The sequence below is a fragment of the Neomonachus schauinslandi genome, chromosome 6, assembly GCF_002201575.2.
Source record: "Neomonachus schauinslandi chromosome 6, ASM220157v2, whole genome shotgun sequence".
Taxonomy (NCBI): Eukaryota; Metazoa; Chordata; class Mammalia; order Carnivora; family Phocidae; genus Neomonachus; species Neomonachus schauinslandi.
The window spans coordinates 22,374,822-22,400,540 of NC_058408.1; positions in this window are offsets into that span (position 1 = coordinate 22,374,822).

Below are 25,719 nucleotides of genomic sequence, written 5' to 3' on the forward strand. Positions count from 1 at the left end.
GTAACAGTTTTAGAGCATATATTGCTCTAGAGTGTCCAGAAAGGAATGGAAATAACTGAAAATGGTGAGTGAAACTAAATTTTAAAGTAAATACGAACAGACCGGAATTTGAAGAGCAGTATACTTCTTCATTTGTAAAGGTGGAAAAAGACAATATAAGCACAAACGAAAGTAAATTTGTGGATTTGGTGGTGATGAAACAAAATAGTTTAACTGAAATTTATGAAAAGGATAGCAGCTAAAATTGATGAAAGGGGAGGAGGGTAAACAGTTTCAAGAGAGAAAACAGAAATGTTCAATTTGTAGAGGCAGAGTAGGTTTGTTGTAGTGATGAGATTTCAGTTAATTTTCCATAAAGACTCTTGTGCATTTGAATGATTTTCTTCTGTATGAACATGCAAATGGCAGTATTACACTTGACTATATGCATTATTGAGATTTTTCAGATTGAAATGATGGCTTCCACCTTTGGTCATCATGCAGTAAGCATCACTGGACTTGCCCTACCACTAATTTATGTATAATCAGAGTTCCAAAAAGAAGAGACAGTATAGCAGAAAAAAACTGAAAAAATAGTGACAGAAATTGCTGCAACTTTGGTTAAACTGTCAACATTTAGATCCAAGAAACTGAAAGAATCCTAGCATAAAAAAGAAAGAAAAATGGTATAGAGGCTCATCATAGTGAAATCACTAAAAGTCACTGGTAAAGAAGAAGTGTTGAAGCTAGAGAAAAAGGACACATGATATGCAGGTGTTGAACGATACAATGACATCTGACTAGTCATCAGAAACAATACAAACTGAGGGTTCTAGAGGGGAGGGGGGTGGGGGGTTGGGTTAGCCTGGTGATGGGTATTAAAGAGGGCACGTTCTGCATGGAGCACTGGGTGTTATGCACAAACAATGAATCATGGAACACTACATCAAAAACTAATGATGTAATGTATGGTGATTAACATAACATAATAATAAAAATAAATAAATTATGACCTGCAAAATTAAAAAAAAAAAGAAACAATAGAGTTTGGAAAACATTGAAATGACATCCTTAAATTGCTGAAAGAGAATAGTGTCAAAAAGATTCCTATATTTAAAGCAAATATTCATCAAAAAAGGCAAAACAGAGATGCTTCCTGATTGAGAAAAGCTGGGAGAATACTTTGCCAGCAGACCTGGCCTAAAGGAAATGTTAAATATAGTTTTCTGGCTGACAGGAGATTATATCCAATCTCACTAAGGTATGAAGAGCAACACAATTAGTAAATATGTGCTCAAATATATCTGTGTTTTTTCTCCTTCTAATTTTTTTAAAAGCAAGGAAAGGTGGATTAAAATGTTTGCCAGGCATGAATTTTATGATGGGTGCTAGATTCTAAATAATAATAGTGAGACTTATCCATAGAAGGCTTATATACAATGTAAATGATATGTTAAATTGGTCAGAAATCATAATAAACTTTGTAAAATGTAGTGTGTTATTTGAGTTTTAGTCTGTAAAAAACAGAATACAGACATCTGTAATTTTGGAGCTTTGCAATTTTTTACGATTACTAATTTCTACTTTATAACCATTTGTACTGAACTCCAAGCAGCAAGTTAGAGGAGATTATTAAAGTTAAAGGAGATGAGAATCACTTAGACCACTCTTAAAATCCACAGGATCAAGAAGGTCGATCACGTGTAAATCATGGGAGTATTCCATGCAGAACACATGGGGAAAATATTTGCTCTGGTTGTCCATTCGAAACAAGAAATTTTTATCAGAAGATAATTGAATACTAATAGAAAACATTGGTTATTGTGGACTAAAATAAAATAGTCTAAATGGAGAGTGGATAAGACTGAAGGAGAGGAATTACATTGCCCCAAGTATCTCATCTGATGAATGTCAACAGATCTTCAGAGGAAACATATGATGAGCCAGTGAGAGAAATTGTTTTAAATATCAGGCAGGTCTAAAAAAAAAAGTATCTTGCAATTGTCCCATTCAAATAAGAAATTTGGGTCCAATCCCAGAGATGTAGGTAACTGCAGTTAGCCAGAAGACTAGGAGGGGGCAGAAGCAGTGAACAGGAAAAGAAAAAAGCCAACCACACTCCCTTCCATGAAGGTGTCAAGTCCACTGATGATAGATTCCAGCTGGAGGAATCAAGAGGAAAGTGATACTTCTGAGTGAAAAGTAAAGTTTTAATTAATTTATAGAAGGGGTCATTTAAAATGCTGAAAAGAAGCCGGGCTTGATGAATGAAAGTTACCAGAGAAGCCTTGGGCTTTGCCAGAGTTTTCATTTAGTTACAAGAAAAATAATTTCCTTGCCATATAAATATTAAACAGAAAGTGTGGGAGAAAAATATAAAGTGTATTTTTATTATGTCCCACTTATTGTCCTTGTTCAAAATGCAGATTCCATCCCTTTAATGCATTTTCTCAGAATTTCCAGATAGCCAGAGGCATTCATTGAATATATTGGAAGGTTCCCACAACTAATTTGAGTTATAGATTTAGTACACAGTTATAGACTGTTATTTTTCGGAAAGATACCCTTCATGGGTTTATATAAGTATCCCAGTGAAAATAAAAGTGCTCAGATTTCATAGTCAATAACATTATGGTGAATAATCTAAACTGCAGTTTATTCATACACAAATAGAATGACAATAATTACCTTGTAGGGTTGCTATGAGGTTTCTAGATAATTAATACAAAGGAATTAATACACTTCCATTATTTAATATACACTCTTGTCTTTGTGCTGCTATAATTGTTTTCACAACCAACATTCTCTAACTCATTGTCATGAATTGCTTAGTTAGATACATATGGATAAAATATGAAATGACCTTGGGCGCCTGGGTGGCTCAGTCGGTTAAGCAACTGCCTTCGGCTCAGGTCATGATCCTGGAGTCCCGGCATCGAGTTCCGCATCGGGCTCCCTGCTCAGCGGGGAGTCTGCTTCTCCCTCTGACCCTCCTCCCTCTCGTGCTCTGTCTCTCATTCTCTCTCTCTCTCTCTCTCTCTCTCTCTCTCTCTCTCTCGCAAATAAATAAATAAATAAATAATCTTTAAAAAAAATATGAAATGACCTTAAATTTTACTTGGTTTCAAGCTTTGCCTGTGTGGGGTTGCTGACAACATTGACTCTTTTTTTTTTTAAAGATTTTATTTATTTATTTGGCAGAGAGAGACACAGCAAGAGAGGGAACACAAGCAGGGGGAGTGGGAGTGGGAGAAGCAGGCTTCCCGCCGAGCAGGGAGCCCGTTATGGGGCTCGATTCCAGGACCCTGGGATCATAACCTGAGCCGAAGGCAGACACTTAATGACTGAGCCACCCAGGTGCCCCAACATTGACTCTATCTTAAGCTCTTCATCTTGTTCATGCCCTCCAAATGACTTCCCTCTGGGCCCCAGGTTCCAGGCCCCCTGCAGGGTAATGTATGCCCTGCCCAGAATGCGGGTCAGCTTGTTTTGACCTTCCCTAAAGTGGCACACAGGAGGCCCCATTTTAGATAACTAGTAGAGATCATCTGGTGCACAGATGGCACCATTTAGATCATTACCCTTTGACCTCGCCCCAATGCTCCTTGCTCTATAAAAGCTGTGGGTTAAGGTCTGGGCTTGGTGGAGAAGAGCTGTATGGCATCTGGGTTGTCCCTCTGCCTGATTCCCCCATCAGTAAGTTACCCTGCATAAAACTCTGTAAATGGTATGAAGTAGCTTGCTTCATTTTTTGGTCTCAAAATGTTTTCTCAGTCTGGAGGATACTTTACTGTCCCTCCTCCACCTTCTAACAGCTTGATCACAAAATTTGAATCTGATCAATCAAAAATTAGGGAAATTTGGGAATGCAAGAATATAGTCTAATAAATATTAAATAATTGTCTGAGTTGCATAACATGATAGTATATTTTTAAAATCACGACTTCACTAAATAAGGTTTACTTTGTCAGTAGTCCTCTGGGATATTTATAAAAGATATAAATTTGAACAATATATACATATATTAGTAATTTATTAAGGTAAAATTCACCTAGCATATAGTCACCCTTTTAAAGTGAAAAATTCCATGACATTTAGTCCATCCACAAGGTTGTATAACCCACCAGCCCCATCTACTTACAAAATATTTCTCACAATATCTTGATTTATTTGAAATAAGCAACAGTCTATTTTTAGTGCTATTATTTGAGAATTCAAGTAACAAAGAAAAAATATTTAAAAATCATCGTGAATTAAGATACTTTTCATAAATATTTAATTCTATTCATTATCAGCATTTCTCCTTAATATATGGTAGCAAAAATAATTTTTACATTGGAAAGAAAAACTATGCAATCATTCATTTTAAGGCAGTACATTCATGAAAAGTATTTAAACATCATATAAAAATGAATTTAAAGATTTATTATTTTAGAAAGAGAAAGAGAGACAGAGAAAATGCGGTTGGGTGGGCAAGGGTCAGAGGGGGAAAAAGAGAGCGAGAGAATCTCAAGCAGACTCCCCGCTGAGTGCAAAGCCTGACTCTGGGCTTGATCCCACAACCTTGAGATCATGACCTGAGCCGAAACCAAGAGTCTGATGCTCAATCGACTGAGCCACCCAGGTGCCCCTAAAAATGAATTTAGAAGTGAGCCGCATGTTTGTCATATCATCATTATAGAAATATTAGCATTTGCTTCAAATTTAAAATCAAAACCAATCATAATTATATGTATTCAAAAATGCTGCATATAAGGTTTTGTTTCTAATGCATTTTCATCTCTGACATTTTATTGCCAGTGCAATGTGTGATTACATTTGTGATCTGTGTCCTCCTTCAGGATCTGAACTTGGCTAAAGAATATTTGAGTGCGGGGTCGGGTGGTGGGGGAGATAGGGTATAGTTTGCTTTTGTCAGATAGGGCAGTTAGAGGGTGACTTTGTCATTGATTTCAGAAGCTGGAAAAAAGGGATTATGGAGCAGAAACAAATTGTAACCAAAGTTTTGTGTTGCTGATAGACTTCTTCAGCAGTTGACAGTTTTCTGGCATTGGGTACAGGATCATATTGTTGGTTCTCATTAGTGCGTACTTTGTTTCATTTGCTGCTGCTGTGGTGGTGGTTGTTGAGTGTGATTATGGAGGAAAGGAGAACCGAAAATAACAACCTAGGAAAACAGAGATTCTGGATAGCAAGAATGTTACAGACTTGGAAATGAATTAAGGCAACCAGAAAGATAGGCAAAACTGACTAAGCTCCAGCTGGTCTGTAACTAAGCATGCATTATACCATTTCTATATACTCTAACAAGTGGAGGTTTAATTCTGAGGATGGATAAAGTTAAAACAGGACCAGAAGCTGAGTCCCTCTTTTGCTGTGCAAAAGTACCCTAAACTAGGACATCTTCCAGATGAGAAAAAAAAAAAAAATTTAAATCAGGACTCTGAGCTAGCACATTGTAGAACATATACTTTCAGATTATAGTTTATTAAATATGGGGATGCACTGTAAAATTAAGGACAGCTATATAGAAAAAACTTGCTGTAAATAGTTGAAAAACTCTTCTATTAACTTGCAATGTTAACTGCTGAATAAAAGGCATTTTTAAATTTAATCTATGTTTGCACACTTAAAAAACACCTCTTAGGAATAATGTAATTGTTATATTATTTAAACAAAATTGAAGATAACGTTAACTTATTATAATCAAGCCAAATGTTACTGCTATTCAAGCATCACTATGTAACTGGGTATTCATTATGCATTTTTATGTTCTGTACAATAAGAAAATGCACTATTTGGTTGAATGGATTTTGCTTAGAGACACCAACTTCACATGGCAGCAAAATTAAATTCTGCCAACACAGGAAATTTTGTTTATTCAATTGCCAGGCTAAATGACCCATAATGACAGAAAGGTATTCTAACTTTGATTTCACCAAATGTCTTCTGACTTTAAAAATGTCTTAGGGGCGCCTGGGTGGCTCAGTCGTTAAGCATCTGCCTTCAGCTCAGGTCGTGATCCCAGGGTCCTGGGATCGAGCCCTGCATCGTGCTCCCTTCTCAGTGGAGAGTCTGCTTCTCCCTCTCCCACTCCCCCTGCTTCTGTTCCCTCTCTCGCTCTGTCTCTCTCTGTCAAATAAATAAATAAAATCTTTAAAAAAAAGTCTTAAATGTTATTTAATTAGAATTTTTAAAATTAATAGAGGTATATTTGTTTTGCTGATATGAATAAAATCGTGTCATAAGTAATATTTTTAAAAAATTGCTTTTACCATTTCACAACATGACCATGGTAAATTTCCAAAGGGATATTTATAAACCTTCTTTGCTGATTTTATAGCATTTTACTTATTGCTTCTAATACTTGATTTTACTTAAATGATTCCATATGTATATCTTATCTGTACAAATATAGATATTAACACACTCAGCTTCTATATTTTCTGTTTTATCTTTCCTATCATTGAAATTTTTATTAAAATATATTCACAATAGTTATGATTGATCTGCAAAAAGTAACAGATTTTTAAAAAATTACTTCTGGGAATCTTGGGTTTTATAGTTTTAGAAGGATTTATAATTTTTTGGCTGCTTCTCAAGTTTTCTGAAATATAATCTGATGTTATTTGAGAGGATATTGCATTAGCTAGAATAGTCATTATGAAGTTGTAAAATAATATTTTTAACAATAATACTAAATTGTTCCTTGTTTAATTGGCAATACCTTTAGTGATTTATCATTTTCTAGTATCAAACTGTGTTGATTTGAAGTCAGTGTATTTATGACATTTCTGAGTGAAAGTGAGAATAAAGGAGAAAAATAGAGCAAAGGAATTGTACTGTCCATGCTCATTGATGTTCTTTCTCTTCTCACTGATCAAATGTCCCTTCTTTTCCCAGAGGGAGGAGCCAGTGAGAAGAAGACAGAAGCAACATTTTTTCCCCAAATAATTCTGAAAAGGTAAGTGTTCTTTTTTTCTATGTGAAAAGAAATTCAAGGAGTGTAAGAGATAAGTGCTTGACTCCTAAATGTTATTTATTCATTCGAGAAATCACAGTTGGTATGTATTAAGGCAGCAGAAATAAGGGGTGAACAAAAGAGACAAAAGTACTTGTGTTCACTTTGTTTTCATTCCAGTGTGCATTTATGCATGTGTGTAGGGATAATAAGTACATTTAACAAGTAAATTATATAGCACCATAGATGGTATTTAGTTGTTTGGAAAAAAGGAATTAAGGGGATGCCTGGGTGGCTCAGTCAGTTGAGCGTCTGCCTTTGGCTCAGGTCATGATCCCAGGGTCCTGGGATCAAGTTCAGCATTGGGCTCCTTGCTCAGCTGGGAATCTGCTTCTCCCTCTGCCTGCTGTTTCCTCTGCTTGGTCCCCCTGCTTGTGCACGCTCTCTCTCTCTCTGACAAATAAATAAATAAAATCTTAAAAGAAAGAAAAAAAGAATTAAGAAGGGTAAATAGGGAGTGCCAGGTAGGTATGGAAGATGGCAATTTTGAGTTGGGTATTTGGGGCAGGTCTTAATGAGAGGTGACATTTGAACCATGAGGCTCAAAGAAAGACCCTCTAGGAAGACAGAATAATGAGTGCAAAGAGCCAGAGAGGGAAGTTTATCTTGTGTTTTCCAGGAAAAGCAAGAAGGTTGGTCAGAAAAAGAGAATAGCTACCTTAAGTCTGGATAGAAATAGTCTGTAAAACTGTCTGGGTCTGGTAATCCTTTGTAAATCTTTTCTATTTATTTTCATTGAAACAGCCTGTTCAGGTTGTCCACATCTTTATGAGTCACTCTTGGCAATTTATATTTTGATAGAAAATATGCCATCAATTTGAGATACTAGAATAAACTTCAGCTTTTGTCTTTAAATTCTATTCATCTACTTTTAGTGTTTACAGCCCTGTTTTCCTTTGAATTTTTCATGTGATTCCCCTGCCCCATGTCTTGCGAAAGGTTTTAATCAAAATTTTCTTTTCAAAATAATTCTTTAGGTAGGTTATTAAGATGCTTCAGTAAAAATTTTAAATAATAAAAACAAAGTTTCTGCCACATGGAGCCTTATACTCTGGTGCAAAAGATAGAAAATAAAAATAAGTAAAATATGTAATATGTGAAATAATGACAGTGCATATGAAGAAAATAGCTGGAAAGTATAAAAAGTTGTTAAGGATAAGTTGCAGTTTTAGATCGTGTGGTCAGGAAGGACCTCTACAGAAAACAACAGGGTGAACTTTTGGATATCTGCTGAAATTTTTCTTGGTGTTATCCTAGCACAAAAATTGGAATCTAGGGTAAGGCCAATACTAATAGTCCATGTTTGTTTTAGTTGAAGAATTATTCTTACAGACACAGTTCATTTATAACTTTTCTTTAAAATATGAATTATACATTTATTTCTCAAATTTTGGCATTCTATAACTTTGCATTAATAGGGCTCTTTAGTAACATAATACTAATTAATTACAGAAGAGATAGTAATGGTAAACAACGCATTATTGATAAGTTACAAAGAAAAACAAGAAATGTGTAATGAACTGTCAAATGCACATTTATCAAAAACAATTACAGATAATGACAAGTAAATAGAGAAAACAGGTAAGAGTGAAAATATTTGGGACAGGAAATTAAAATGTAAAGTACTATGCAATTAAACAAAATCTCATTCAGACATACCATTTTCTCTCCATTATTTTTTTAGAAGTACCGTAATTCCCAAGAGAGTTTTCAGATCTATTTTTAAAAAGTTCCTCTGTAAGCAAAGTCCTGCAACATTTTTCTTAATGTTATGTTTATGCTGCTGTTTGTACATTTGTTACATCTTTTGGTTAGTTGCATTGAATCAACATTTAATGATAGAAAAGTGATCTAGAGAAATAGTTTGAACTGCATTGAACATGAACTATTCTGATGACTAAGAGACTTTTTTTAAAGAAAGAGGACTTTAGTATGTTAAATCAAATGAATCTGCCAAAAATTTTATCACAGAAACCAAATGGTGGGAGTTTCCAAAAGCAATGAGAGAATGCAGGCATGGAAAATCCATCATGAGTTAGCATCTCAATTCTAAACATTTTGTTAATCAAGTGTATAAAGTACACATTTAGAAAACTGATGTGAATTCAACCAGACTTACTGTGGTGATCATTTCAACATATACAAATATTAATCATTATGTTGTATACCTGAAACTTATATAATGCCATGTGTCACTTATATCTCAGTAAAAAGAAAAAATGATGTTTGATTTTCTCAAGTTTCTAATAAATGTCCAGAATAATACATGCATTTCCCTGGTCATGATGCTACATAAAAGTTCAATTTGCTAATTATATTTCAAAGATGTGCAAATCCTAGATAAAATAACTTAATTCAGAAACACCTGTTTATTTTAATAAGATAAATATGTAAAACTGATTAAATTGGTGAATTTAACACAACAGTATATTTAAGCATTTGTTCATTTCTTTAGGGGAAAAATATCCCCATTGTGCAACATATCCAGATTGCTCCCAGGGAGATTCTTGAGAAACATGCTGATTAATTTAACTGTAGGTGATTTTTTAAAGAATTTTATCGTCACAGACATTTTTAAATTAAACTTTGTTTTTTAACATAATTATAGATTCACATTCAGTGAAAAAAATAATGCAGAAACTAATCTTGTGTATACTTTACCCAGTTTCCCCTAATAGTAATTATTAAAAAACTATAACACAGTATCACAACCAAGATGTTTACACTAATACAGTAAAGATAGAGCTTATTCCCATCACCACTAGGATCCCTCATGTTGCCCCTTTACAGTCACACTCACTTCCCTTCCACCCAATACCCCCTCTTTTAATCCCTAGCAACTACTAATTTGTTCTCCAATTTCATAATTAGGTTGTTTCAAGAATGTCATATAAATAGAATCATAGAATCTATAGCCTTTTGAGACCAGATTTATTTTACTTAGCTTAATTCTCTGGAGATTCATGCAGGTTGAAGTGTGTATGAAGAATTTCTTGCTGAGTACTGTTCCATGTTAGGTATGCATCAAAATTGCTTGATCCATTTACCAGTTGAGAATATTTGGGTTGTTTCCAGTTTGGGGCTATTTCAAATGAAGCTGCTATAAATATTTGTGTAAGTTTGTATGTGAACTGAAGTCTTGGCTTCTATATGATAAATACCCAGGATTGCAATTACTAGGTCATATATTAGTTTCAGGTTCAGCTTTTTTCAGAAATTTCCAAAGTGGTTTCCAAAGTGTCTGTGCCATTTTCCATTCCCACCAACAATGTGTTAGTGACCCTCACCGGCAGTTAGTGTTCACTTCTTTTAGCCATTCTGCTAAGTGTGTAGTGATACCTGATTATGATTGTAATTTGCATTTTTCTAATGGGTAATTATGTTGAATATCTTTTCATGGACTCGTTGTCTGTATATCTTCGGTGAAGTATTGCTTCATGCCATTTTTGATGTTATAGTTGAATTGTGTCCTTTTTAAAATTTACTTTGAATTTTAAGAGTTCTTTATATCATGTATGTACTAGCCCTTAGCTGGATATGCTGTGTGTCTATATTTTCTCTCGATCTGTAGCTTGTCTATTTATCCTTTTAACAGGGTCTTTCACAGAGGGGAAAAAAAATCACTTTGATGACATCTAATTTATCAAATTTTCCTTGGATGGATTGAACTTTTGGTATCAAGTCTAAGAACTCTTTGCCTACCCCTAAATTTTCTTTTTTTTTTTTTTTTCTAAAATGTTTTATAGTTTGACAATTTACATTAAGCTCTGTGATCTATTATAAGTTAATCGTGTAAGATGTGAGGTTTACATTAAGGTTCACGGCTTTGATTTTTCGTCTTTTTTTTTTTTTTTACTTTTTCCTTCGTTTTTTTGCTCTATGGATGTGTAATTGCTCTGCCACCTTTTGTTGAAAAGCCTGCCTTTCCTTGGGCATATGTTTGTAGGTTTACTTCTGAGTTCTCCATTCAGCTCCCTTCATCCATGAGTTCCTCTCTCCAACATTACCAGAGTCTTGTTACTATAGCTGCACAGTAAGTTATAGAATCAGGTGAAGTGATTTCTCACATTTCCTTTTTATCAAGTTTTACTTAATCTTTTAATTATTTTAGCTGTTCTAGTTTCTTAGCCATTCTATTAAAACAATTTAGTATCATCTTGTCTATGTCTATAAAAAATCATTTAGGAATTTTGGGCAGAAATCCTATGTGATGATTAACTTTATGGCCACCTTGATATGTATCTGTCCTATGCATATGTACCACGAATATTCTATGCATACACATGCCTTGTAATATTCCAAAAATGCGTGAAAAATCATTCTGAATATGTATTTAAAGAAACTAGGTTTCAGGGCGCCTGGGTGGCTCAGTCGTTAAGCGTCTGCCTTCGGCTCAGGTCATGATTCCAGGTCCTGGGATCGAGCCCCGCATTGGGCTCCCTGCTCAGCAGGAGGCCCGCTTCTCCCTCTCCCACTCCCCCTGCCTGTGTTCTCTCTCGCTGTGTCTCTCTCTGTCAAATAAATAAATAAAATCTTTAAAAAAAAAAAAAAAACTAGGTTTCTAAGGCATTTTATCTAAGATTACCCAGCTAGACATTAGTAGAATTGGCACTGAACTCTAGATCTCTCTTATGTCCAGGTCCATGTTCTTAATTTCTATATTAACCTATCTAAAATATATCCTATACTGTTTCCCTAAGATGGACATGATCTTTTTTGTGGTTGACTGAATAATCACCCCCCATTCCTTTAAAGATGTTTATGTCCTAATCCCCATAACACATGAATATGTTACCTTGTATGATAAAAGGGATTTTACATATGTGATTAAATTAATGATTTTGAGAAAGGAGAATTATCCTGTTTTATCTGAGTGGGTCCAATGTAATCTTTAGGGTCATAAGGGAGGCAGGGAGAATCAGTGTTAGAGAGAGACAATATGTTAGCACTGAGGCAGAAGTCAGAAAAGAGAGATGTTACACTGAAGGCTTTGAACATAGAGGAAGAGGCCACTAGCCAAAGAATGTAGGTGGGTGCACGAAGCTGCTAAAAGGTCACAGTTTTTCCCCTGAAGATTCTAGGAGTTCAGGCCTCCAGACACTGATTTTAGCTTCTGATGTTTCACTCTGACTTCCAAAACTTTAAGATGGTTATTTGTGTTGTCTTAAACCACTAAGTTTGTGGCAATTTATTACAGCAGCAATGGGAAATTAATATATCATGGTAGCCCAGTTGTCTATTATCTAAGATTCAACTTCCTTACATTAGTGAACCAATGCCACCACATTTTGGCATCACCACATTCTGGTGCCCTATGTACATAGTCTTCTATAAAATATTTTCATTGATGCCTTATTTTCTAAGCGAGCTTAAATATTCACTATTCCTTGACCTTTTTCTCATTAGAATCTTTGTTTGCATTTACCCTTAATCTCCTATACATTCTCATCTCTGTTTTATAGTCATTTATCAACATTCCAGTGTAACATAATTCACCTTGATGTTTTCGTTTAGTTTTGTTTTGTTTTTTGTTTAATCTCTTTCCCTCTGCTTAAATAATAAGTGCCATTGCCCATTTGCTTAGACACCTGCTATATATGGTCTTCTGGTGAAGTCTTGTGTGAATTTCTTGCATCCCATCCCCAACTACTTTATATAAAATGAACTGCATATGTTTGAGAAAAGAGCGGTGTTGTTCACATTTTAGCTTCTAAGAGCTTCATCAATGCCTTGAAATAAAGCATGGCTATTGCAAAGAACAGAAACCACTCAAATTATTTTGAGTTAAGGGAGATATTTATGTAAATAAATACTTGCTTACCTTGCTTAAATAAAATCCAAGCAAGAAGAGGAAAAAAAAAAAAGTAGGGTCAGGACAAAGAGTAGCTCACTGAACATTAGAACATCATGAACAAAGAACATTTTCTTTCAACAGATGGTTCCATGGCCTGTTGTTTTATTTCCTTTTGTCACCAATTTCCCTAAAGCCTTTGCCTTGCTCTCATATTACCAAACATACTGCTCTAAACCTAGCTTTAAAAGACCTTTCAAGTGTTTCTAATTACAGGTTCTATGCCTTTTAGTTCAAATCATCAAGTGATAAAGAATCTGATTGGCCAATGATTTGAATGTCTATGGTAAAATGCCACCCTTGGTTCAGTTAGCTTTCCATGTGGGTGGGGATGGGGTAAAGCATAACATAGTATGAATTTTACATGAGTGTGAATAGCAAAGCTTAACTAGAAGAGGAAGGTGTAGGTAAGTACATGGAATTTGACAAATGTCTACTCCAAAACACAAAATTAAATGAAATAAAAATAGTACCTGCCCCCCAAAGATACTTTTGTTCCTAGTTTAATGATTTGAATAGTCTGTGCTTTGGATTTTGAGTTGAGATAATAAACACATGAAAATATCAATTCATGTTATCTAGCCTTTTTAGCCATCATGAGAAACTGTGTATAGGTTAGTGTATTTAAACCAGAATTTAGCAGTATAATCTGGGGAATTATAGGAGTTTATGATGAAAGTAATTGGACTTTTATTTGCTTTATATGTTTATTGGTTTAATGATATTAGTACCTATAAATACTTGACTATAAAGGTGAGATGGAATTCCAGTGGAAGGGAATGTACTATATTTGCTTAGTCATTTCATATTAGTGTGATACCAATAAACAATTAGATAACAGAAATGAACATTTTATCCATTGACATCCTTATAACTAAAATGTAATAAAAATCTATGAAAGGTTTTATATGCATTTATTTCATTCAACTACCTCCATTTATTAGCAATATACTGGATCATTCAGAACCCTCTTTAAGCTTAATAAAAGACATGTACAATACAAGCAACAGCTTTTAAATATACACTGGCACATTTTTTCTTATGAAGCAAGGGATGATGGAGTCAATTTGAGTTACAAAATGTATTAAAAATAAAATATTAAAGATTTTTCTGAAGTACCACACTTAACTCTTATTTCAAATTGCAGTGTATCTATTATTCATTTATTCTAATTTGAACAAATTCAGTAAAACATCACTAAAGTTCTACTAAGTCAACACTAAAGTGAATTACAACTCTTGTTTAAATATCAAAGTTCTGGTGATTGAATAAGCCTAAAAATGGAAATCCTGCTTTTTGTAACTATCTTGCTACCTCACACATATGACCCCATGTACTTCTTTGTACTTACACATTAGTGCTCACCAGGGCACTATGAGTCTGGATTATTCCTGGCTGAAGTCACCTAAACCACAATAACAACTACTGAACTTATCAATCTAAAATCTGTTATCTCAAGTCCAAAGTTCTCTGTTGAGCTCTTGAATCCTACCTAACTCCCTACAGTGCATGTACTTTCAGAGTACACATAGTTAACTCTGAAACTAGGGCACTAAAATGGAACATAAAATAATTTCCTTTCCTTCTGCTCTAGGCATCCTGTAGACACTTCCTTTAACTCTCTCTGAGTGGATTACTGGATGCACCATTACATCCAGCATCACAACTGAGCGTTTATTTCCCATGACCTGGGAGTGTCGCTCACAGTCCCCACTCAGTTATTGGCTCTCCTTGGAAAATGCCTCCTCTGGAAAGAGGCATTTTATCAAATGCCACCTTGCCTCCTCTGAAAAGAGGCATTTTATCAAATGCCACTTTTTCTTCCTGGGAAGCCCACACCTACTGACTGTTTGATGTGGGAGTATGAGTATCAACCTCTTCACTCAAATGGGGCCATTCTAAAAGGCTTTCTCAGCTTCAGAGCTCCATGTAGGGTCAGCAGAGGCCTTGACTGGGACCACAGCTAAGTTCAATTTCTCACTCTGCCCGATCCTATCCAAACTCCTCCTGCTACAGGCTGAAAAAGCAGAGGCTAACAGGAGTTTGGAGTTAGATCACACATTAACTTGCTGGCCATGAGGACACCATCATCACTGACAGAGGGAATATGGATAGTACCTGGCACAACAAAGCATTGCAATTGTGAAATTTTTTATTGTGGTAAGGTGAGATGGAATTCCAGTGGAAGGGAATGTACTATTAGGTACAATATATCAGACTTTTGTAAAAAAAAAAAAAAAAAAAAAGGGAGGGGGGGATGAGTAACCATAAGGATAGTGGGATTGTGTGGGTATTGCTGAGTATGGATGATGCATTTGAAAAAAGATAAGGAAAAGCTGAGAATGATCAATCAGCAACTAATCGCCAAAGGTGAAAACCAGAGGCCTCCTTAGTAACAATTAAAGAGGTTCTTATCTGCTGTAGCCGGATGGAAGAGAAATCTGAGTACTGGGTCCCTGATCTAATAATAAAAGTAGCAGATTCCCAAGAAGCTTAAACTCTTAATTGAGATAGATCTGCTATGGTCAGTGAGGCCATTAGTTGGGAAAGAATTGGACCCTCATATATGGAGTGAGGGCTGGGTTTGTGTACCTGAAAATCTTGAATCTTCAGTTAACCCAGAACCTTTTGGGCCTAGAGAAGTGCATCACAGTTCCCTATTAAGGGTTGTATTGCTTGAGGACAATGCAAAGGCTTCCCTTCAGTAGGAAAAAGTAAGACTTCACCCACCTTCCCTCCTAGGCAGTAGGCCAATGGCTAGGGTTAAGTTACAACATAATTTCCCTGTGGATGTACTCAGCTTAATAAAGGATTAAGTAAATTAGACCTCAAAATACCTGCAGAACCTAGCCAAACATGTACTGGCAGGAACAAGAAAGTATGTATTGAACTTCATCAAGTGAGCAGAACAAAATTTGGATAAGGAAATGTTGATGGATTTGAGAGCACACTTAGAGGATTCAGGATAAAACTCTCCAAAGGACCACAAAAGACAATACAAACACATTACTAATATGGCTCCTAGAAACATGGAAAAAGTGCAAGTCCACATTAAACGTTGTAGAAAGACTGAAATTGCCATAACAGATAGTGGGTTAAGAGATTAAAAGATTTAGAGAAGTGAGCATGCTAAAATGGATATATTATACAAAACCAGAAGACCCACGATATTATTGTATTCTGTAGGAGGGCATGGAAAAGAATTTCTTGTGAGAGGATGACCGACATCATAAGTTCAGTGGTGGCTTTCCTCTGTTGGCTAGGGGAAGTGCCAAAACAGAACTGTACAAACTTATAGCAATGAGGGTACCTGAACTCCAGGGAGTGGATGTGAGTGGATCATAGTTAAGGCAGGTGGATGCAATTGTAATTAGAGATGAGGAAATAGTGGTAATAATGGGGGCCTGACCCACAGAGAGCTATAGAGATGAAAATCTAATGCAGCATTCCTGGGGATGATGTATATGGGCAGCCATATAGGAGAGAAGGACTCTTTCTCATAAAGCCTACATGGTACTGGGAAACAACAGAAATGAGCAGGTAAGAAAATACACAAATAGCGTTATTTCTGTGTTTGATACTATGAAGTAAAAATGGAGTAAATAATAGAGTGATCATGAGAAGTGACTTCACTATTGTGGTCAGAGGAAACCTGTCTGAGAACAACTGAACCATGAGGAGTCAGTTTAATAAAGAATCTGAGGATAAAATATTTTGAAAGAATAAGCAGGAAATTAGGCCAAAGGGAAGCCAGGCAGATATAATTATGTTAACAAACCTAAAAGAGAGAGAAAGAGGGAAAGAAAAATGAAAAGTCAATAAATTATTTCAGGTACCTGGGATTAAAACATTATATTTTTTTTACAATATTTCCTTTAAAATCTTATGTACCTTACATTTGTCTCTATTTGTCTTATGCTTAAATCCCTCATGTTGGACCAAAATCTAATAATTTCTCAAATATATAATGTCTATCTCAAATTTTGGTTTTAAGAGATTTAACTTGAAGTTTTTGGAGGTTAAAAATATTTATTAAAAAATCTGTTAATTCAGCAATTTCAAAATAGATTTATAAAAATGTTAGAATATTAAGTTATTAGTGTAAAATATGTAATAACATTTAAGTGAATATTTATACTCACAATTTTAACAATATATTTCAAACCACCAAGGATTCCTTTGACAACTTTATTTATGTTTAATGTCTCTGCTTATTCATTTTTCTAGTCATCAATCATTTGTGTAGTACTCGCCATGTACCATTCTAGAATAAACGTGTACATGAGTGAACCAATGTACATTACCCACTATGGGTTTGCATTCTAGTAGGGATATATAGCCTATGATTAAGTAAATAAATAAATATGTAAATATAATGTAGTGAGAAGTGATCTGGGAAGAATGCATACAGATTAAAGGATCATAGATATAGGAGTGGGTTGTGATTTTATATAGAGTGTTGAGGAAAGACCACATATATAAAATTATGTTTGAATAGAAGACTTTTAGAGAGTGCTAGACTGTTATATAGGGAAAGAACATTCCAGGCCAAATGAAGAGTTAAATCAGATATTGAGGTGAATGTATTTGGAGATGGTCGTAGTACAGCAGAGGGGTAGGGGAGAAGGTACAGTGTCATCTGAGCAGAATGCGCTGGGGGAAAGAGGAAATAGTTGAAGTAAAACAGGCAGTAGGTACCATACCACTTGGGGTCTGTAAGCCATTGCATGTGTTTTGACTTTTACCCTATCCTAACCCAATAAGATGATAATGGGGTGACATTTATCTACCTTTGATTTTAAAACCATTTTATTTTATTTTATTTTATTAAGATTTTATTTATTTACTTGACAGAGAGAGAGAGAGAGAGAGGGAACACAAGCAGGGGGAGTGGGAGAGGGAGAAGCAGGCTTCCTGCGGAGAAGGGAGCCCGATGCGGGCTCGATCCCAGGACCCTGGGACCATGACCTGAGTCGAAGGCAGACGCTCAACGACTGAGTCATCCAGGCGTCCCTAAAACCTTTATTTTAGCTCTCTTGTGGAAACTGGTCTCTGCGTGTGTAAAAAATGGAAATGCATAATGAAACTGGAAAACTAGTCCAATAATTCAAGTGAAGGATTATGGCGGTCTGGCCCAGGTTTGTAGCAGAGCCCGTGTGGGGAAGCAGATGGACTCTCTGTGTGTTTGAGGACTAAGAAAACATTTGCTGATGGAATGGATTCGGAATGTGGGAGAAACAGTGTTAAGGAAAACAATTTTGGGGCTTGAACTACTTAAGGAATAGAGCTGTCAATTTAATTGAGATGAGAAAGATTTTTGGAGGAGCAGATTTGAAACAGAGCATAGGGGCTGAGCTTAACACTGTCAAGTTGAAGATTGCTGATCATAGAAGTGAAGATATGAAATAGGCTCTGGTATATATGAGTATGGCGTTCAGGTTAAGCTTCTGAATTAAAATTATAAATTTGGAAGTCATTTAATTATCAATAGAACTGAAAACAATGAAGCTGAATGAGATCCCATTGGCAGTGCTTATAGCTATTATTTTGATGTATTGAGAAACAACATAATTCTTACCAAACAATATTAAATTTTATTATTAACCATAAAACTGCAGAGGCTAATATTTAAATATCGGGAAGTTATTATCATTAAAGGAAGTCGTAAATGTCTTTCACAGATACAAATTGATAATTCTCTTCACATTTTAGTTTTTTATGGAAAACTAGGAATTCATGCATGGGCTTTTGAAGCAATTTTGTTGACAGTGTTCATATGAAGTGAGCATGTCTATGCATGCCTTCTTACATACAGGTGTCTGAATTTTTCACTACTTACATATATACTCATAAATAGTGCTCTCTTCCTCCTGAACTTAGCGATAGAGCATTAACAACAACAACAACAAAAAGCAGAACCACTGCTTCCACATTATTTCCAATTTGCAAAACTTTCAAAATAGGTTAATTTACATTCAAGAAAAAATGTGAAGTTAATGCAATCCTCATAATTTCGCTTAGGCATTTCTGGGTGGTTATTTCCTTCTTTGTCTTCCTTTTCCAGCAGTGTAACCCAGATTGGTACTGTAACTGAGGATTTTAGTATGACTGCCTGAGTTCAAATTAAGATTCATCCACTGGCAAGTAGGAATCTTAAGAAAATAAGCCAAGCTCTCTGTACATCAGTTTTCTTGTCTCTAAAGTGAAAATAATCATGGGGCTTACCTTATGAATTTTGTGCTGATTAAATGAATTAAATCTGTAGGCTCAATAGCATAAGGGTTGACACATATTAAGGACTTAATAAATGTTAACAATTATTAGCTATTACAGAGGAGATTCTTCCATTATTACACTGATAAGTGTACTTTATATGATTCCTCTATAGTCATCAACTGCAGCTAACTCTGTACCTAATAATTATAGAAGCTAATTATTTTCTTCTAGTAAACCTTATTTATTAGAGCTAATTGTAGCTAAACAATCTAATCATATCTCCTCTTATCTGCAACTTTGGCATCTAATTAAAAAGGACAGAAATAGGAACTTAAAAAGCCTAACAACTTTAGTTGTCAGGATGCTTTAAACCTCATAGTATATGGCACATTAAACCAGAATGGATAGAGCAAAATAAATCAAGTGAAAAAATCCATGGAGTTTTTATATAATCTTTGCTGCATTATGGTTCTGGAGCTCAACATGACAGTTGTCCAGACTATATAGAGCTCATGACACTTTTCATTATTTAATGTGATGACATTTGTAGTATACTATTTAGAATTGTATCTTTAAAAGTATATTTTCAATCACTTCATTTACTTAGTATTTATTATTCCTAAGGCATCATGCAAGGAGGAAGTAAAGAAATATGTATCAAACATTATACTTTAACAGTACAAAAATTTCTAGCTCTATTGTTGGTGTGATGACTTGCACACTGTGAGAAAATGAGTGCCCCAATATCAGTTCTTCAGTTTTCTTGCATTACTATGGTTTATTAAAAGCCTGCTTCAAAATATATAATGTTATTTGTATGGCTATCATTGTGGGGGAATTTTTCTTTATGAATCAGTATGCCTAATTTTCTCTGAACATCCAAATATTGAAAACAATTTTTTTTCTTCCTCATTTGAGAGGATTTATGGCTTGAGTCTGAGAATAGAGAAAAAGTCTAATTTCAAAAATTAAAAGTTATGTGTTCTGGCAGAATTTTGGTCAAAGAATATAATAATGCCTGCTGTAATTACTATCATTGAGATTTTGTAGATTAAGGATTCTTTTTTTTTTTAACATATATTATTTGTTTCAGAGGTACAGGTCTGTGATTCAACAGCCTTACACAATTCACAGCGCTCACCATAGCACATACCCTCCCCAATGTCCATCACCCAGCCACCCCATCCCTCCCACCCCTCCCCACTCCAGCAACCCTCAGTTTGTTTCCTGAGATTAAGAGTCTCTTATGGTTCTTCAAAAAGTTGAATTTTAGACAAACAGTATTTTTGATGTAATAAAACTTAAATTTAATTCAAAAGCAAAGAAAGTAAGTCTACTAAATCTGTTAATGTCTACTTTGGCCAAATATAATTATGATATTTCAGTAACAGCAAACTTACCAGGCAGCGTCTACTCATATACTATATAATATGGCAAATAACCATGGAAAGGAGTGAGCAGTATCAGATTTGAACATAAGCATAGATTTAAAATACAATGTGTAAAATCCAGGGAGAATGCAGCAATTGAAACAAAATAAATTTCCAACTTATAAATTTGAGTAGTAAAATAAAATTATGCTAATCTAATGTATTTGCCTTATTGTGTTTTTCAGTTCATTGATATGAGATTATTTTTCCTTTGATAATACTCCTTAAGTTATTTGCTTTAAATTGGTTTGCTTCCTTTAAATACTGGCACAGCCTTGTGAAAGATCTTGTTTTCCAATGAGGTTTCACTGCCTGTTATATTTTATTTTTATTTAGTTTTGTTTATATCATGTAAAGGGCATTACCAATTATTTTACTTACTTGTATTATGAGACTATTGTACATAACTATCCCATATTGTTTCCCATTTTCCTTCTAGAATTCTATGCTCAGTAAGAACATATCAAAATTCTAGGATACTCTTCTCTGACAATACCTCTGAATTTTCCAGTGGTTCAGGTCATTGCTGCCCAAGTTCTCTGACCCAAATAAACTTTATCTTTGTCCTACTTACTAATAGCTGTTACATTTTTTTTTTTCTCCTTCACATTAACCATTTTCTGGTCTTTCACTATTAAATAATCATTTCTATTTCCTTCATGGGAATGTATCATTTTACTGAGCACTCCATGGTTATGCCAATAAATGAAAGATTAGGCAGAAAATATAAAGTGATGCATATGGTAAAGACTAAGAGCATAAAATGTTTATATTATCCAGATTTTTCTTCTCTCTAGTTTTATTTTAAAAGTTCCAATATCTAGTAGAGGCATACCTCAAAGATATTGCAGGTTCAGGTCCAAACCACAACATCGTGAATATCACAATAAAGTGAGTCAAATGAATTTTTTGATTCCCCAGTACATGTAAAAGTTATGTTTATAATGATGTACTATATAGTGGCTAATTGAACATAATAAAGAATAAAATAAAAATAAAAAAAGTTATGTTTACACTGCACTGTAGTCTATTAAGTGTGAAATACCATTATGTCTAAAAAATGTATATACTTTAATTAAAAAATACTTTATTGCTAAAAAATGTTAGCCATCATCTGAGTTTTCAGGGTGTTATAATCTTTTTGCTGGAGGAAGTTCTTGCCTCAGTGTTGATTACTGCTGCCTGATCAGGGTAGTGGTTGCTGATGGTTGGGGTGGCTGTGGCAATTTTTTAAAATAAGCCAACAATGAAGTTTGTCACAATGATTGACTCTTCCCTTCACAAAGAATTTCTCTATAGCATGAAATGCTATTTCATGGCATTTTACCGACAGTAGAACGTCTCTCCAAATTGGAGTCAGTCCTCTCAAACCCTGCCACTACTTTATCAACTAAGTTTATGTAATATTCTAATTCTTCTCTTGTCATGTCAATGGTCTTCATAGCAACTTCACCAGGAGTAGATGCCATCTCAAGAAACCACTCTTTGCTCATCCATAAGAAGTAACTCTTCTTTTGTTTTTTTTATTATGATATTGCAGCAATTCAGTCCTATCTTCAGGCTTCACTTCTAATTCTAGTTCTTTTATTATTTCTACCACATCTGCAGTGATTTCCTCCACTGACGTGTTGAACCCCTAAAAATCATCCAGGAGCATTAGAATTTACTTCTTCCAAACTCCTGTTAATGTTGATATTTTGACCTCCTCCCATGAATGACAGATGTTCTTAATGGCACCTAGACTGATGGATCCTTCTCAGAAGGGTTTCATTTTATTTTGCTCAGACCCATCAGAGGAATCCCTATCTATGGCAGCATATGCCTTATGAAATGTACTCCTTAAATAATAAAACTTGAAAGTCGAAATTCCTCCTTATCCATGGACTACAGGATGGATGTTGCGTTAGCAGGCATGAAAATAATATTACTCTTTGTACATCTTCATCAGAGCTCTTGGGTGACCAGGTGCATTGTCAATGAGAAGTAATATCTGGAAAGGAATTTTTTTTTTTTCCCCTGAGCAGTAGGTTTCAATGGTGGGCTTAAAATATTCGGTAAACCGTGTTTTAAACAGATGTGCTGTCATCCATGCTTTATTGTTCCATTTATAGAACACAGGCAGAGTAGATTTAGCATGATTCTTATGGGCCTCAGGATTTTCAGAATGGTAAATAAACATTGGCTTCAACTTCAAGTCACCAGCTGCATTAGCCCCCTAACAAGAGATTCCACCTGTCCTGTGAAGTGGCATTCACTTTAAAGAAGGCCTTGGCTTCTCTCTAGCTTGGAAAGTCCTAGATGGCATCATCTTCTACTAAAAGACTCTTTGGTCTACACTGGATATCTATTGTTTAGTGTTGCCACCATCTTTAATGATCTTAGCTAGATATTCTGGATCACTTGTGCATCTTCAGCACAGAACTGGCTAATTCACCTTGTACTTTTATGTTATAGAGACAGCTTCTTTCCTTCAATCTTATGACTAACATTTCTTAGCTTCAAACTTTTCTTCTGCAGCTTCCTCACATCTCTCAGCTTTCATAGAATTGAAGAGAATTAGGGCCTTGCTCTGCATGAGGCTTTGGCTTAAGGGAATGTTTTGGTGTGCATAGTGCACATCATCAAAAAAACATAAAGAGTAATTCAAAGTAGTGGTTTAGGATTTTGGCTAGCATGGCGTCTTCAACAAAGAACAATACCTTTGTAGAGAAATGGCAGGACAAAGGAAAGCAGTTTTAGGCCTCCAAGGGTGGCAAACTGTGGGAGGGTAAATATATGGGATGGAACTAATGGATTAAGATTTCCTTGCAGTTCCTCTGATACCATCTCTGGGCTGATAAGAGTTTGTCTTCAAAAAAAGATTTTATATCCTGCCTTGAGGCTGAAAAAAGGAAGATTTTTCTGGGTTTTCTGCTTTATTTCCTTTACCCTAAAATAACTCTATGTCAAAGAGACATATTTGGGGTGAAATATTCTAGTTTCCTTCAATAGATAGGTAGAAAGACAGACCAATATTTCTTTAAATCTCAGAAAAGAGCTGAAATTACCATGCTCTCTATTTGAACAAGCCTTAATAACATCTCAGGTAGCATTTTGTTAGATAATTGAAAATACTAAACTAAGCAGTAGAAATGTAACTTGCAAAACAAACAAGAACTAGCCCTTAACATACCTGCTTTGGAAAGATAAGTCCATATGACTTTATAGTAAATAAGTAGCATGACAAGTTTCACTGCTTCATGTTCTCAAACCTTTGAAAACAACTGCCACCTGACCCTTTCACCCCAATATTATTTGCTACCCAAAAGTTACCTCTGCTCCCGCCTGTGTTCTCCCAAGTCCCAATCCAGGCCATAGCCCTTGTCCTAAAATTCTCCTCTGAACCTCCCTTTCTGATCAATTTGTTAAAAATTATTCTTAGCAGCTGATTTATATACTTATAAAAATAAACACAACTTGTTTCTTTTATACATGTTTTTTGAAATTACAGTTACTTGAAAAATAAAATCCAAACTTCTAGGTTTGGTTTTTAAATATAAATTCACATTAACACAGAAAGTCAACTCATAATATGTTATATAGGTCTCTTTCACCTTCCATAATTAATTTAAATGTGAACTTGTATTTCTTGGTACTATAGGCAAATTCCTTGTTATCCTAATTAAACAAAAAAAGTCTTCATTTGTATCTATCTATTTATTACATATAGATAGCCATAGATATACAGATAGATTAATCTAGGCAATTCTCATAATCTCTGTAGAATATTATGTTAAAATTAGACCAGGTACATTGAAAACAAGCATGTCTTCCTTAACGTGTGTCTTCTAACTCCTTTTCCCCTAAGGATCATCTGTCCCCCCTGAATAGCTCTCAGTACTGGACTCTTTTTGATTGTGAAGCATGCATAGCCATTGTGACCCTCTAACATTGCCTCTCGCAGTATTCCCTGTGTTTGTGGCACAATGTGATATGCCACTGCGGATGCCCACCAAATTGTAAAAGATAGAGTATATAATAAAGACAACTGTTTTGTTTTGAGAAAGTGGGGAAACTGTATGCAGTGTCCATGAGATTGAATATACATATATCTCATGCCCTAGAAATCTTAATTCTGAGTATGTAATTGAGATTAATCATACACAGATTCATAAGGGGATGTGAACAAGAATATTTATTTCAACGCAGTTTGTGTTAGGCAACAACTGGAAACACATTAGATGTTCATAATTAGAGAAGTAGATTAATTAAAAATGTGGTAGATATAAATTACAGTATGATTTGCAGTTGGATACAACTATGTATATAGTTAATATACATATGTAGTACAGATAACATGCATAAATATAGATACACACATATACACATACGTATATACAGTAACACAGAAGACTTTAAAAATAGGAAATGGAACAAAGACTAACATAATACCATTAGGCAAACATTTAAAAGGCATACACACAGTAACAATACTACATATTTTGGAAGGGTACATAATAATAAAAGACAGATGAAATTTGTGTCTGTGGAGAATGGGTTTGGGTGCAGTTAAAAGGGAAAATTACAATATAAAGACAAGATAGACAACACAGACAGACTAATGATACAAATATAAATTTTAGCATGTGGTTATGTCAATTTGAGGAACAGATTCCCCCAAGAAATATTAATATATAACCAAGGAGAAATTGTGTGACACATTTTTAGCTTGATTGGTCTTGTTTTTGCTTTTTCCACTACCTTGCATAGAGATGGTAGTGTTTGGGGTTGGATTGTTAATGAGTGGTATCATTGTACAAAGGAAGAAAGAAATCATAGTTGGCTATTTTATTTCAGATATGGAGGATTTCCTTTTTATTTACTGTCAGAAGAGCTGATTTGAAAACTTACATAAATATAGTTGGACAGGCTATGTTAACCAAACACTCTGATTGAACAAAAAAAGGTTGCTTTTCATTTTGACCTATAACTATTCCCTGCTAGGTATTTTGCAGTATTTAGTTCCATGTATAATATAGTAAGACTAGACATAACTAATAACCAAATAAGCAAGGGCTCCACAGTACATGGTGAAATTTTAAGAAGAAAAACATATGTTTTATGTGAACAATAAGTCTGATTAAATTGAATTCATACCAGTAATTTTAATGTTGACCTTAGAAACAATAAGAGTTTTAAATGTGCCCCAGATTGTATTTGAACTTGTAAGATGACTCTGGCCA